The 15,161-nt window shown below is 44.7% G+C and overlaps 1 protein-coding gene across 1 annotated transcript in view; it reads right to left on the bottom strand.

The window, feature by feature from the left end:
• The window catches only part of LOC137562997 (semaphorin-4C-like), a 56,026-nt gene extending 41,900 nt beyond the window's left edge, over positions 1 to 14,126 (bottom strand). The window contains exon 1 of the mRNA XM_068274895.1: positions 13,718 to 14,126. The gene's annotated coding sequence lies outside the window, so the exon portion shown is untranslated. The remainder of the gene's footprint in view (positions 1 to 13,717) is intronic.
• Positions 14,127 to 15,161: the final 1,035 nt, after the last annotated feature.

The following is a 15,161-nucleotide window of genomic DNA, read 5'->3' as shown; positions in this document are numbered from 1 at the left end:
TGGAACAGGTAGGCTGCATAAAAACACACACTTGTGAAAATCTCTTTACAGAACATTCAAATTATTGATCAGGATCTTCGGTTATAGCCTTCTATGAGGAAAATGCCAAGATGATGATTATATGCTTAAAGAGAACCTGAAGGGCCCTTTTCCACTAGCAGTCGCTAGCGTTCACGCTGAACGCTAGCGATTGCTGAATCGCTAAAAAATGACCGGCGATTTCCCGACGTTTGCGGCCGCGATTTTGCTATGCTATGCACTGCATAGCAAAATCGCGGCAATAATCTTTCCGCCGTGCGTTCGCGTTCCTGTAAAAAACGAATTGCGGTAGTGAAAATGACCTACCACGATTCCTATGTTAAAAAGCAAACCGTAGCGATTGTAAAATCGCTAACGGTTTGCCACTTTCCGATTCAGCCAGCGCAAACGCGCTAGTGGAAAAGGGCCCGAACTGATTATATGCTTAAAGAGAACCTGTGTAGTCTACTCCTCAATCTCTTTCTCCTCTCCTGTGTTCCATTTGTCCACTGTGATCAATGGAATTCTCCGTCCTCAATTTTAAAACTGGCCATTACCCCATAACCGCTTCCTGGTCAGCACACTGTTAAAACTGTAATATCACCCACTTGAGCCACAGGGAAACATGGACATTACCTTGCATATTCAGTTGTAACTGACAGCTGCTGATATAGAACTGACAGAAACTGGTATATTTCAGTTCTGACAAAATATTGTCAGAACTGGAAGGAATCACTGTAAGAAAAAATGGTGAGCTTCTAAGAGAAGCTAGTATGGAATATTCATTTGCAGCTATGTCATGTGTTTATTTTAAATAAATAATTTTACTCACCCTCCTAACAGACTATCAAAAACATTCACTTTACAAAGATCCTTGTAGAGACCTTACATTTGCCATGAAACAGCTATGGGTCATGTGACTGGAATCAGGAAATTTGGGAGCCTGCGGCTAATGAACTATTTGTGCGCTCCATAGGCGCTAATGCAGATATCGGCTATTAAGCACCAAAAGCCGAAATTTGGGAGCCTGATAAATAGCAGGCGCCGGGCTCGTCTAACCAAAATTTTTCGTTTTCAGAATGAATGTTATGAAAAATATTCTACATGAGTAGAGTTAGGGTTCTGTGTGAGAGTAGGGTTTAGTTGTAGTACAGTACTGGTAATATTTACCAATGTTTTACTATCCTCATGACTGTAAATATATTTACGATTTTATTGTTATAGACCATATTTTGCAATTTCAGCTTCACCCTGCACCCTAATACTGTTATTTTAACATATTTATTATTCTATCTCAGATAAGGATGAAGAAGGGGGGGTGTTTGTCACACTTGTATGCGCAGAAAGTCCACACATTTTCGCATGTTTGCCATACAAGACGCGCATTCATCTCCATTACAATGTCCGTGGTTTGACAAAGTAGATTATGATTTTAAAATGAAAAATCGCACTGCATGCAGAAGCTGAATTCGATGTGAATGAGCCCGTTGATTTACATAGGCTGTCCATTTGGCTAAAATTACTAGAGACAGAGCATCAGCCGGATAGCCAGGCAACTGGTAGGGAAATAAATATGGCAGCCTCCATATCCCTCTCGCTTACACTATCCAGCTACCACATTTCAGGCCATAAGTGACCTGTGTATAGCTAGCTATAGTCCATTTGGAGGGTGTGGAGGCCAAAGGATTAAACACTTTAGCTGGACAGGAGCTTATATGTATTATAAGTACTGGCTGAGTGGTTTGACACAATACAACCATAGCCGTGTGCAACACTAGCCTTCTGCCCCATCATTGTCTCTGAACAAAGCAGAGATCTCCTCAGACAAAGCCAGTATGCAAGCTGCCCACCAACCTGGACTGACTCACATTCAGCTCAGCAGGAAGCAAGGTGGAGATTTTACTGTTAGGAAAGCCACAAAGATGCCCCCCCTCCCAGCAGAGAAGAGATCAAGCCCACATCCTCAATAAGAGTACATCTCACAGCAGTGAGGAATCTAGCATTAGGGCTGCAAGAGTGACGTCAGCCTTGTGGATGCGAGAGGTGAAGATGAGCAGCAGGTGACAGAAGCCAACTCCAGCATCTGAACTGTGTCCTGCAGGTTTATCACCACACCAGAGGCACGCCAGCTAATATCTGTGCAGCCACAGGCTATGGGATAAGTAACTAGCTTCCTGTATTAAAAATGCAACTCAAAGCCATAAAATATACAGTTAGCTGAGCCGGCTGCAGTAATCCGGAGGCTGCCATGGGTTACTGCACTCCACCAATCCTCTTTGTTCTCAGAACTGCTTTACGGAAAGCATTGAATAGCACATGGAAACCAAAATGCTCCCATTTACCACATTGTTTCCAAATGTAGACATTGCTGCATTACAACGGGTGCAATATTCTGCTAGACTGAGGCTAGCGTTATGAAAACCTTCATTTTAGAAGTCCCTGGGATATACTAAAAACATAATAATCATCCTAGCTTCATATCCTTAGTAGAGCACAGAGGCGTTAGACAAGCTCATTCACAGACCTAATCAATGGAGTCCTGCTCTGTACACACACACACACACACACACACACACACACACACACACACACACTTCTTGTGACAACAGACCTAATCAGTGGAGTCCTACTCTGTCCACACACGAGACACACTTTTTGTGACAATGTTTTTTTATGCAGGGTTCTGGTTCAGCGAGTAAATCAGAACGGATGATGAACAGTTAGCTGTTCCCGGCATGCAAACCAGTTCTGCAAGAGCTGTGCTAACTACATAAATCAATAATTACCGTGGTTGAAAAATAAATAAATAAAACACACAATTGTTGTTTCAAAGCTCAACTAAACCTAAAATTGAAAGTGATTAAAGCCTGGAAGCACACACCATTCAGTGCAACATATAAGCATTACTTGTAGCACTACATTTGCAAATGGGAAAAAATCTATTTTACTTCTGTCTTTGCAGGCAGCTGTGCACTACAAGTCCTCTGGTACTTTGATAGGTTCCTGTTCCAAAAGTGAGGTCTTGCAATCCCACTTCCTGTTCCAAAAGTGAGGTCTTGCAATCCCACTTCCTGTTCCAAAAGTGAGGTCTTGCAATCCACCTTCCTGTGAACTACAAGTCTGCAGCAGGTTGTACCAGCATGGTGACAGATAGAAGCTCCAGCCCACCTCTTGCGCATTAAACTCAATAGGGATGGGGTGAGGGGCTGTGAACTATCTAGATAAAGAAAGAAGCTACAGAAACAAAAATGTATAAACCATTTCCATGCTCCTCCCCACATTTTTTTAATACTGGTGGGAAATGTAGTCTGGCCCTTCAATCTTCTTTTTTCAACTTTGAGAGTCACATGGTCACTCCTGACTGACCTACTCAACAGCTGAATCTTCCAAAGGCAGAAAGCATTGTACCACAGCTATCATTTCATTCATGAATAGGGATGAGCAAGAAGTGAGACTGTTCCAACGTGTACAGGAATACGGGCAGCGGCGCGGCCTCTTGCCGCTACACTGCTCTCCATCTTCTTGACACTTTCCTTCACTGCAGAACTTCCGGCTGTGAAGGCGGAATGGAGAGCAGCATAGGGGCGAGAGGCAACGATACAGGCAAGTTAACCCTCTCTGCCGCAGCCCGTTTTCCTGTACAAGACGGAACAGATTCACTTTTCGCACAACTAATCTCACTCATCCTTGAGACAGTATTTTGTCCAGCGCTTGACTTTTACGCTCATTACATCACTGCTAGTTTGCCTTATTAAAAATCGGAGGTTATTTGGGCGGTAAAAATATACTAATCAACTCTTTACTAAAAACATATGACTGTTCAGTCCCTGACCTGTTTTACCAGATCAAAAGGAGACAGAGAGGGCTTCAGAAGCTGCACAGTGGCTCACTGGATTCAGTTATGGACTGGAAGAAGATTTGTAATTTATACCCTTAAAACCCTTTCTCCTTCAAAAGGTGTAAAGCCTGGTACACACCTTACATTTTTAATTGGGCCAATCACTGACCAATTTAACCACTTCTATGTAATAGGAGCGTTGACCTACACAATCTGCTCATAGCATTCAAAAATCTGTTGACCCACATGCTTCATGGAGTTGATAAAATTGGTCAGTGACTGGCCACTCAAATTTGAAGGTGTGTATATAGCTTTAGGGCCCATTCACACTAGCCGGCGATTTCGGCAAAACGCTCAAGCGCTAGCACTTTTTACCTAAGGAATATTGCAAGGATTAAACACCTAATTCCTTCAGAGGATCTTCCAACCCTAGTTCATGCCTTCATCACATCAAGGTTGGACTACTGCAATGTCCTCTACACAGGCCTTCATAAGAAAGACCTACGCCGCCTGCAATTAGTACAGAATGCCGCCACTAGGCTGTTAACGAGCCAACCCCGCCATTACCACATAACACCATCCCTGTGCTCACTCCACTGGCTACCGATTAAATGGAGAATTTTGTTTGATTTGTAAGATTGGCTTACTGACATTCAAATCCTTGCAAAATCTGGGCCCTGGATACCTGAAGGACTTGTTGCAACTGCATCACACGCCCCACAATCTTAGATCAAAAGGACTTAACACCTTGGTCACCCCCAGAGTCCACCTCAAAACCTTTGGAGACAGGGCCTTTTGTCATGCTGCCCCTACACTTTGGAACTCCCTGCCACACCCAATCAGGACAGCTCCATCCCTGGAAGTACTTAAGTCTAAACTGAAAACCCACCTCTTCAGTCTGGCATTCATAAACATCTGACTATCTCCTCTGTAACACAACCCAGCCTGCAACCCTGTATTGATCTGAGACACAACTATGCGCTTTGAGTCCTATGGGAGAAAAGCGCTTTACAAAATGTTATTGTATTGTATACCCTATGGGCCTGTTCTCACTTGGGCAATTTGCATTAATTGCTGGTGATTAACGCAAATGTGTAGCATGCACCATTTTCAGGTGATTTCTTGACGATCGCGTTTCAGTGCTATAGAAGCGCTAAACGTAATCGCAGAAAAATCGCTGCAGTGATTTTTCTGCGTTAAATCGCGGGAAAAAAAAAGTCACTCCCGCAAAACACTTTGCGCTTTTAAGTGTGAATGGGCCCTTACACCCTCTACAGCCAGCTTCAACTAAAAAAAAAAAAAAAAAAGTACCAAAAAGTAGGTGAAAAAGAACTATCAACATTATTTTGAGTATTTTCTTGCTTTCTGGTGGCTTGAAAGGCATTTTATTGACACGTTTTAGGCTACTTTCCCACCAAGACGTTGCGTTTTAGGGGACGTTATGGTCGCATAACGTGCCCCTAACACAACGTATGGTGGTGTTGAAGTTGGACGTCAGATTGAGCTACGTTATGCGGCTCTCAAAGCAGCAGATTAGTGATAGGAAATCCGGATCTTGTTAAGGATTCGGATCATTCGAATCGGATCATTGAAAAGATCCGGATCTTTGAACCGAATCATTTTACTAGGGAAGCAGACTGGGTGAAATGACTAGCAGGACAGGACTTTCCCTGCACTGTACATTCTGTATGTTCCTGTTTCTTCCAGACAGACATCCACTGTGAAACAAATCTTTCATTGTGATGATCCGACTCACAAAAAAGATCCGGATCAAATGAACGGTTCGTTCATGATCCGGACGGCACTACAGTCCCACCACGAGTCTCTGCAGTGCAGTGAATATTAATTAGCCATGTGGTTGGCCGCAAGGAGGAGGGGAGACCTCCTCCTCAAACATTACTGAGCATGTGCAAACAGTCTAACGCTGCTTAGCCCAGTATAAGGTACAGCATGCTGCACTTTCCCAGAACGTGCAGCGTTACAATGTAACGCAACGTGGGCACTGTGAACAGCACAATTGATTTTACAGTGCTGTGAGTTAGGCTGCGTTACTGGCTGCTGTAACGTGGGACTTTAACGTCCCACTGTGAAACCAGCCTAAAATTAACACCTGGGAGAAAAATCAGGTGAAAAAGTGAATTGCATATGGGCCATGCTGTCTAATGAGTCACGGTATGGCTTGAGAAACTGATTGCTTGACCAACAGCTCCAATGATACAGTATTACTAAGTGAGGTATGTCTGGGGGAAAAAAAAAAGAAAAAAAAAAAAAGAAAAGTACTCATCAATGCTAAAACAACAAAAAAAAGATATAACACTATGATTACACTTACAGTCATTACTGGTTGTTTGCTGATCTCCATTAGCGTAGTGGAGTATTGCCCAGTATCAAGGTCCATGCAAAGGAGGCTGTCAGCACAGTCAGAGCTTGACCCACTCTCAATATGAAGACACTCTGTCCTCACATCAAATAGAAGATGGTTGGCGAGAGATGTCACACTATGGGCAGAAGCAGCCACAACAATCAGATCATGCTCCAGCAGGTCCAGGGAATACGCCACTAAACTAATGGATGAAAGATCAGAACATGGATGCCACTGACCAAGTACAGTCATGGCTCTGTATGTAGCTGTGCTGATTAACAACTTTGTCCTAATTATAGAGTCACTTTGACTAATCCTGGAGATCTTCTTTAAAAGGGACTCCGAGGACTGCCCGAATTTAAAAGAATACACTTTCCTGGGGCTTCTTCCAGCTCACCGTAGGCAGCGAGGTCCCGCGTCTCCTTCAGCCTCCGCCGGCCCCTGTTACCGGCGTTACCCGGGCCTGGTGTCAGCCGGCTCTTCCTGGTTAATGACGCAATGCATCATCACGGCGGCCGGCGTGATAGGTCTGCGCATGCGTGGGTTTTCCGCGCATGTGCAGACCTGTCACGCCGGCTGCCGTGATGACGCATTGTGTCATTAACCAGGAAGAGCCGGCCGACACCAGGCCCGGGTGTCGCCGATAACAGGGGGCCGGCGGAGGCTGAAGGAGACAAGCCAGGAGGATCCTGCGGGACCTCACTGCCCACGGTGAGCTGGAAGAAGCCCCAGGTAAGTGTATTCTTTTAAATTCGGGCAGTCCTCGGAGTCCCTTGAAGCAAACCATAGAGATGCAGCAGACCCAAGATTAGGCAAAAGTACGGTGCCACCTTGGTTTGCGAGCATAATTGTTGCGGAAACATGCTTGTAATCCAACAGCACTCTTATATCAAAGTGAATTTCCCCATAAGAATTAATGGAAACCCAGCTGATTTGTTCCACAATCCAAAAACAGTTATGGTAAAATAGTATAAAATAAAAAAAATGTAAACAAGACTTTCATTATAACTAACAGAATCGCTGCCATCTGTTGGCTCGCCCCAACGTGTGTGTGTGTGTGTGTGTGTGTGTGTGTGTGTGTGTGTGTGTGTGTGTGTGTGTGTGTGTGTGTGTGTGTGTGTGTGTGTGTGTGTCTTTAACTAGGAACTTATCCAATGACAGTTACTTTTGAGGATTAAATGGAAATGTGACTTTGCACAGTCTCTACACTGAGATTAAGTACAATCCTGCAGCGGTGCCAAAAGGAGAAAAAAAAAAAACTATCGGCTCAGTTGCGATGATGTGACGCATGTATACTTTTTTTGCTTTTAAATCAAGACGTTGCTTGTATATCAAAGCAAAATTTCACAAAAATGTTTGCTTGTATTGCAAAGCGCTCTTAAGCCAAGTTACTCTCAATCCAAGGTTTTATTGTACTAAATGCTCAATTTATTCAAAGTGGGAAATACAAATATCCCAACTTCTGGGTTCCCAGTCAGTCTCCACCACACCAGGTACGAGAGGGGATCCAGTGAGGGAGGCCTGCTATAACGGCAGAACATGCACAAATCCATATCCACAACAGTAAAGCCAATCACAGCTCCCCATATCCTCTACACCATAGTTCCCCAACCCTGTCCTCAAGGCCCACCAACAGTACATGTTTTGCAGAAAACCACAAACACGCACAGGTGAGCTACTTAGTGTCTCAGCAGAGCTGATTGACTACCTCTGTGGATTTATACAAAACATGCACTGTTGATGGACCTTGAGGACAGGGTTGGGGAACACTGCGTCTACACAACGCCAGCCAGGTTTGTTGTCTTACTGACCCACAGCATTTCAAATTGGAATGTTTCTGCTTGGTGTAGATCAGGCTCCTAATCTGATGACAGGCAGACAAGCTCCCCTGGCCGATATGTGCAGCCCACACAGTGCCTGGTGGCACCACGTCAGACGAGCACTGGTTGCCTGTGTGTGACAATAAACAGTGTTGCCAACTCATCCCTTTAAATAAGGAGGATTATGAATTATACATGTCTTGTGCCTAGTTAGATGCAGTTTAGACACTGATTATGTGTGAGAAGCCCCAGAACCTGTATAAAAACTTAGATGTGTCAGTACTTAAATGGATGAGTTGGCAACCCTGCAATAAAGTCCATTTAGCCACAGCTAGATGGGCAATGCTAACCTGACACTTGCAGTTTCAGAACTCAAACCCAGCAGTTGTTATATGAAATTTAAAAAGGCAGCATCTCTTGTCCTACATAGCTCATGTGGACCTTCAGGCCCTGCACTTGCTTCACGTGTGGCCAGCGGGAGCTGAAAGTACAATGTCCGCCCTTCTGGTCAGCAGTGATGCGGCTGGCGCCTGGGGCGGATGCGCTCCCACATAGGCTGCATAGGGGAACGCATGTGCCTGCCCGGGATAATTGCGGACTACACTGAAGTGCGGTCTACTTACTGCAAGGGATTCCGCCCTAGTGGGAACAGAGACCATTATGTACACACCATACAATTTACTGGCAGATTTACCTGCCAGATCGATTATTTCCAACATGTCCAATCTGAATTCCAATCAATTTTCATAGAACTGAACAACAACAAAAATAATAATAATAATAATAAATCAAAATTCAGGACATGTTGGAAATAATCGATCTGGCCGGTTAATCTGCCAGAAAATTGTATGGTGTGTACCTAGCATGACACAGGGCCAATATCAGAAATCAAAGATCAATACCTGTCCATCTGATTGACAAATCAGTCAATAACATCTGAATCTGATTAGCCCCCAGCAAAGCTCCAGTTCTGCCTATAGGAAATAAATTCCTTTAAAGCAAGAAAAACCCCTTGATGTGTGGGATATGTGAAGCTTAGCGCTATGAATTAAGTTTCATGCAGATAGCCATTATTTGTAGTGGCAAATATTTTTAAGTGATAATCTTTAAGATAAACTTTGCTGAGGCATGCTAATTTCCTGGCTGTCAGGCTGATCCTCTGGCTGTAGTTCTGATCTGCTGAGCCATAAGCACATCAGGAGGGCCAGACTTTGGAATTCCACAGCCTGCATGCTTTTTACAGGCCTATAATGAATCAGTTATAACAACCCCCCAAATGTCTAGAAGGGTCCTTCTAAGTTGAACGTGATACGGAGGCTGCCATATTTATTTCCTTTTAAACAATACCAGTTGTCTGGCAGACCTGCTGATCTCTTTGGCAGCATTAGTGACTGAGGTTTTCCCCGTGAATAGGCAGAACAAGGGCATATGACCCCCACACATTAATTAAGGTGCATACACACATTCAATTTTTATTGGCCAATCACTGGCCAATTTTACTACCTCCATGTAACATGAGGGCCAACAGATTGAGTAATATATACAGACTGTGTAGGTAAGTTTTCATAGTACATGGAAGTGGTAAACTGGACAATCATAATTAAAAGCGAGTACCAGGCTTAACAAAGGGGATACAGCAGCTATCAGCCAGCAAAAACACCCAGGTCAGTCCCATGATCCTCTGAGCAAGTCACAGGAGGTTTGGCACACCTACAGACTTCCATCCACTACTCAAGGCCGTACCCAGTTCGTGTTTTTTTTCCCAACAATTGTGCGATTCTGCGAACGTTTGGCAACAACGACCGTCACAGCAGATCAGATCATTAAGATCCCCAAAGACACCTGTGCAAAGTACCAGGATCACTTCAACTCTCGTTCATGCCTGACGTGTGGCATTGCGTGTACCCGCTGGCAAGAAGATGGATCGGGAAACGCTCATCGTCGGGGATGTCGCTGTGATCCAGCCTCCTGCATCGCTAGGTGAGTATTCAGCTTCAATCATGCATGTACATAGTTAAAGGATTCAAATGAAAAAAAACAAGCCTCTGAAAATCAGAACACAAATAAATATAAATGAATGGAGCCACTGTGCACAGAGGTAACCCCTGGCAAGTGTCTCTGGGTAACAGCTCCTCTCTCAGTCTAGCTTTGCACATCGCAATCTATTGTGGCTGCAGACAGCATCGGGATCTTGTACAAGAGGCAATTAAAACGAGGTGCTGAGAATAGAAGGCACACAGTCACTCTAGAATGGAGAAGTCTGACAAGCAGCTCCGCTCCGGAAGTATCCAGTGCTACTACTGCAAATGGACACGCAGGTCGGTCATTGATTAGTCCTACTCTTGTGATTCACCAGATGCACATTAGTAACGTACACCAAACACCAAGCCCACTCTACAGGAAGCAGCATGGGGCCAATCAATACCCGACGACTCTGCACCAGACGCTAAACCTAATTTGGGGACATCAGATCAACTGTCAGACGCAAGATTGACATTCATGATTTTACCATATTCTGACTAACTAATCCCCAGTTCAAAAATAAATGTACAAATAAAAACCAAAAACAAACAAGTACATTCATGCCTCCATCTCACTTCCATTCACTATTAGGTTTCAAATTTAAATGAAGATAAAATAATATAAATTCATGAGACAGCAAGATCTGTACATTCTTCCACAGCATAAAAGCATGCTTTCTCCACAGCAGCCTGCTGCCGCAGATCAATATATGGGAGTGTTGCCTGCGTTGGTGTGGTGAAGGATCCATGCTGCTTCTATGAATGGCTTCTAGTAAGATGTGGCAAAGAGACTGAAGATCCTGCCACAGATTTCAGCCATGCCATGTACAGGTAAAAACGAGATAAGGACTGTAGGTTCATTCTTAACACAAACCAATGTGCCATCTTTGTCCCCTGCACCCAGAGCCGGGACAAGGTCCTCCAGCACCCAAGGCTGAGACATCAAAGTGCACCTCTACCTCCCTCCTACGCCAGCCGTCACACACTGATTGCTATTACACTAAGAGGTGCCCCAGTGCCCCCAACACCTTAATCTCTAGTTATCTGGCTTGCAGCCACTGCCATGTATCCCCTTTTCTTATTTCTCTCTGCTTCAAACAAAATAGGCGAATGATAGCTGAGTGAGTTGTGCGCCCCTCCTGCACGGCACCCTGAGGCTGGAGCCTCTCTCGCCTCTGCCCTGCCTGCACCTCTTCTATGCCCCCCTGTGCGTCTAGTGTCCTCCTCGGTGTCACCTCTGTTCCCCTGTGCCTTCAGCAAAATTTTATTTTACTGGTCTTAAAACCTTATTATTTTTTTTTTTTTTTTAATCAAAATTGATTTTCTCAAAAATTGACAGGGTTTTTTTCTTGGGAAAAAATAAATAAAAAGTATAATTATAACTGTATCAACTGGAAAAGAGAATTGTCACAAAATAGGGTCAAGATTGCCAATCGTTCCCAGCAAATTAAATGTTCATTGACACTTCAGTTGCAAGAATTATGAAGGGCTATCTTTTTCCATTGAAAGATTTGAATGACTAAGACTAAAAATGAAGTCAGTGATGGCCTAAGGAAAACAATGATAAATATTTCATAATGCCAGCTCCACACTAAACTATGAATAGTGGATGTGAAATAGGCCCAGTACACACTTGAACTGGAACTGAATATTTCTGCAGACAACCTACAACATTTAATCGATTACCCTGTGATCATACGGGTCATTAAGCATCAATTTATCGCACATAGGTGGTGCTGTGTGCACGTGTGACCAGTCATTCTACAATATGGAAAGGTACCGGAACTTGCTTGGAAACAAAAGATTGGACAGAGGAGCTATCATACATGTGTGTAAGTGGATTTGAAATTCCCATCTAATCAATTAACAGTCGGAAAATCGATTATAATGATCACTGCCAGGAAGGTGGAGCACAGATCCCCCCCATGTACCAGGCTTTACTGTACTTCATTTAAAACTCACATGCATTAAAATACACATGAATTAAAGTATATAAGCTGTATAGTATAAAGGTTACAGCTACAGTCTTCCCTGCCCTCAAACAGCAGTTCAATCATAGCACTGCAACTGTCTGACAACTGCACTATAAAACAGCCAGATATTAATACAAACCAGCACGTCTGGCAAATCTAGCAAGTAGAGAGCTGCACACCCACTGGCCTGTGGAAAATCAAGATTCATTCTAGCAGGATCTCTGCTATACATCCACAGCGTGAATATAAACAGAGGGACATAGAAGCTTAGCAGGAACTGTGGAAAATAAAAAAAAGTAGCAAAGTGCAGCTCCAAGCATCTGTAGATACAGACTGCAGAAGAGGAATTAACCCAAATTATTTAAATGATGCTGTCAAGAAACAGAAGGCGGTCATGTGAAATCGCTTGGCGGAGTAGCCCCGGGCCTGCCCTTTCCTCTGTCACTACTGGTGAAGCCCTACTTAAAAGCATGAGGTAATGATGATCAGAAGGGAGGGGAGTTACGTGGACCAATTTTATTGACCTGTAACAGATGCCAGAGCAGGGGCAGGCCATAGTAATTGGAGGGGTAATTCTCCAAAGCAGCCCATCTGGAAAATTACTAACATGATGTGTCAAAGAAATCTGATTATAGCAGCCCTGCCACAAGTTGAATGGAAGCGAGAGGCCAGAAAAACTTGCCTAGTGCCCATAAACAGCTTACATATGATGTATACAGGTCACAGGGCCAGCAATGCATTGTGCAGGGCTGTCTGCAAAGGCCACAGCTGATCATTACATATGGGATTTATGTGATGAAATATAATACTGTGTGTACAGGCTGCAGGCCATCTCTCCCAGGCCAAGCTCTTCCCTATAACAATGCACCTCCCTGCAAGAACAGTGATATGAAGGCAGGCAAGGGATTAAGTGTCAGCAGCTCAGGTTTTGGCTTGTTGGAAAACCTGAGCTGGAGGCAATCCTGTACTTCCCAGGATTGCAGCAGCAGCGCTACACATGGCGCTCCTCTCTAATTAGATTGTAAGCTGGCAAGGGCAGGGCTCTCTCAATGAATTTGTTATATATTTTGTGTCCTGCAATTTGTTTTACTATTTATTTATCATGTTACTTTTGTCACTTTAAATTACCTATTCTGTATTTTTGTAACAATTGTTTATTTTTGAACCAATTCTGTATTTTGTATAATTGGTGTACACCACTGTCTGTATTATTATGTACCCCATATTTGTTTCTTACTTTCTGCAGCACTTTATAAATCATTGGTAATAATAATAATAATCTATAGAGAATGTAAACTATCAGCAGTCATCCCACACATCCCCCCTCCACACACACACACACACGTGCAAATCCCCCCTCCACACACTCATCTCCCCTCCCCCCTTACACTATACACAAACCTCTCCCCTCCTCCTCCTCCTCCTTATACTGTCCAGACTTCAGCGAGTCAGCAAGAAATCCCATTCCCTGCCCCCAACCACTATATACATCCAGACCAGCCACTATACATACAGCCCAGCCACTATATACATCCAGACCAGCAGTAATATACATATAGTCCAGCCACTATTATACATCCAGACCAGCCACTATACATGCAGACCAGCAGTAATAAACATACAGCCCAGCCACTATTATACATACAGTATAATACAGTAATAACAATATTTGCCCCCAGCCTCACCTGCTCCCCGGGTCGGTGTGGGAAGCTCTTGTGCCCAGGTGGAATCCCAGGTCCAGCAGTACCCAGCCGGGGCAACTCCTGCACTACTGCTGCTGCTCCCGATCTCCGCTGGATGCACCAAGTGATCAGTCCCAGCAGCGACTCCCCACAGCAAGTAATGCAAAGTGATCCAATACACACAGCAGATCCAAGGAGAAGCGATCACATCCACAGATCACACAAGGGTCAGATCTGCACACAGACAGACGATCAGATCTGTAGATAGCCGATATCTCTGTACAGACACAGGGCTGGGGGGGCTCCGGTAGGGGGGAAGCGGTCACTGTACTCCTGCACTGGATGAAGTCTCCGCGCATCAGTCCCGATCTCTGGATACACTGTGTCTCCTCCTCTACTCCTCACATCTTTTTCGTGCCAGTTTTTCCCCCTTGTCCCCGCCCTATTCCTCCTGACGTCAGGGCTGGGGGATGGGCCATCCTGCAGGCAGATTTCCCTGGCGTTATAAATACGTCTATTGTCCTGATGGAAGGCGATGCACTAGAGGTCAGGGCGTCTTCAGAGTAGAGATGGGAAGTTCGGATCTTTTCAATGATCCGGATGATTCGAATCGGATCATTGAAGAGATCCGGATCTTTGATCCGAATCTCGGATCATTTTACTACCGAAGCATTCGGGGGTGAAATGAACAGCAGGACAGGTCTGTGGGCAGGAGAAGGAGAGGGGGGTGGACACACGGAGAAGGGGAGAAGATGGACAGAGGGCAGGGAGTGGACAGAGAAGGGACAAGTAGAGAGCAGAAATGTTTGCACACAATACCCACATGCTGCAATCATATGCTTTACATGTATTTCACCTATATGGTCATCTGTATACTCTGAATGGAAACATCTCACAGTGAAAGAGCATTCCCCAAAGATAAGTGCAGCTGTTTAGTGCTGAGTGCAGGAGGATTATATTGCCTTTCAATCACACTGTCTGCAAAGTTACTGAGCTATGCTGAGCCAAAAGCTTCCCATGTGTTCACTGTGCAGCACTACGGAACAGGCAGCCTGTAATGAGCAGCACATTGCAGCCAGTATGTGTGCTCTACACATATCTGGCAGTGGCACCCATGTCCCCTCTCTCTCATCTACCTGTCTCCCTGCAAGGCTGGCTCCCATCCAACAGAGCGATCCCTGCTTCCAGGACCCCGCTGCCCGCTGAGAGGGGGCGTGCCGCTCCTGGCCCCGCCCCTTTTCCGATCCGAATCGTTCATTTTTATGATTCGGATGATCGACTCATAAAATAGATTCGGATCAAAGATCCGAATCGTTCATGATCCGGACAACACTACTTCAGAGGACCCCCATCGAGGAGGCAGCGGCTGCTGTGCCACTCCGAGCCCGTCACTGGTCCTGCAGTCATCTATCAATCACTGGCTGCCTGTGCACGCTGCTATACCCGG

Source organism: Hyperolius riggenbachi, chromosome 3 (assembly GCF_040937935.1).
Source record: "Hyperolius riggenbachi isolate aHypRig1 chromosome 3, aHypRig1.pri, whole genome shotgun sequence".
Lineage (NCBI taxonomy): Eukaryota > Metazoa > Chordata > Amphibia > Anura > Hyperoliidae > Hyperolius > Hyperolius riggenbachi.
This window is presented reverse-complemented; position numbering and strand designations above follow the sequence as displayed.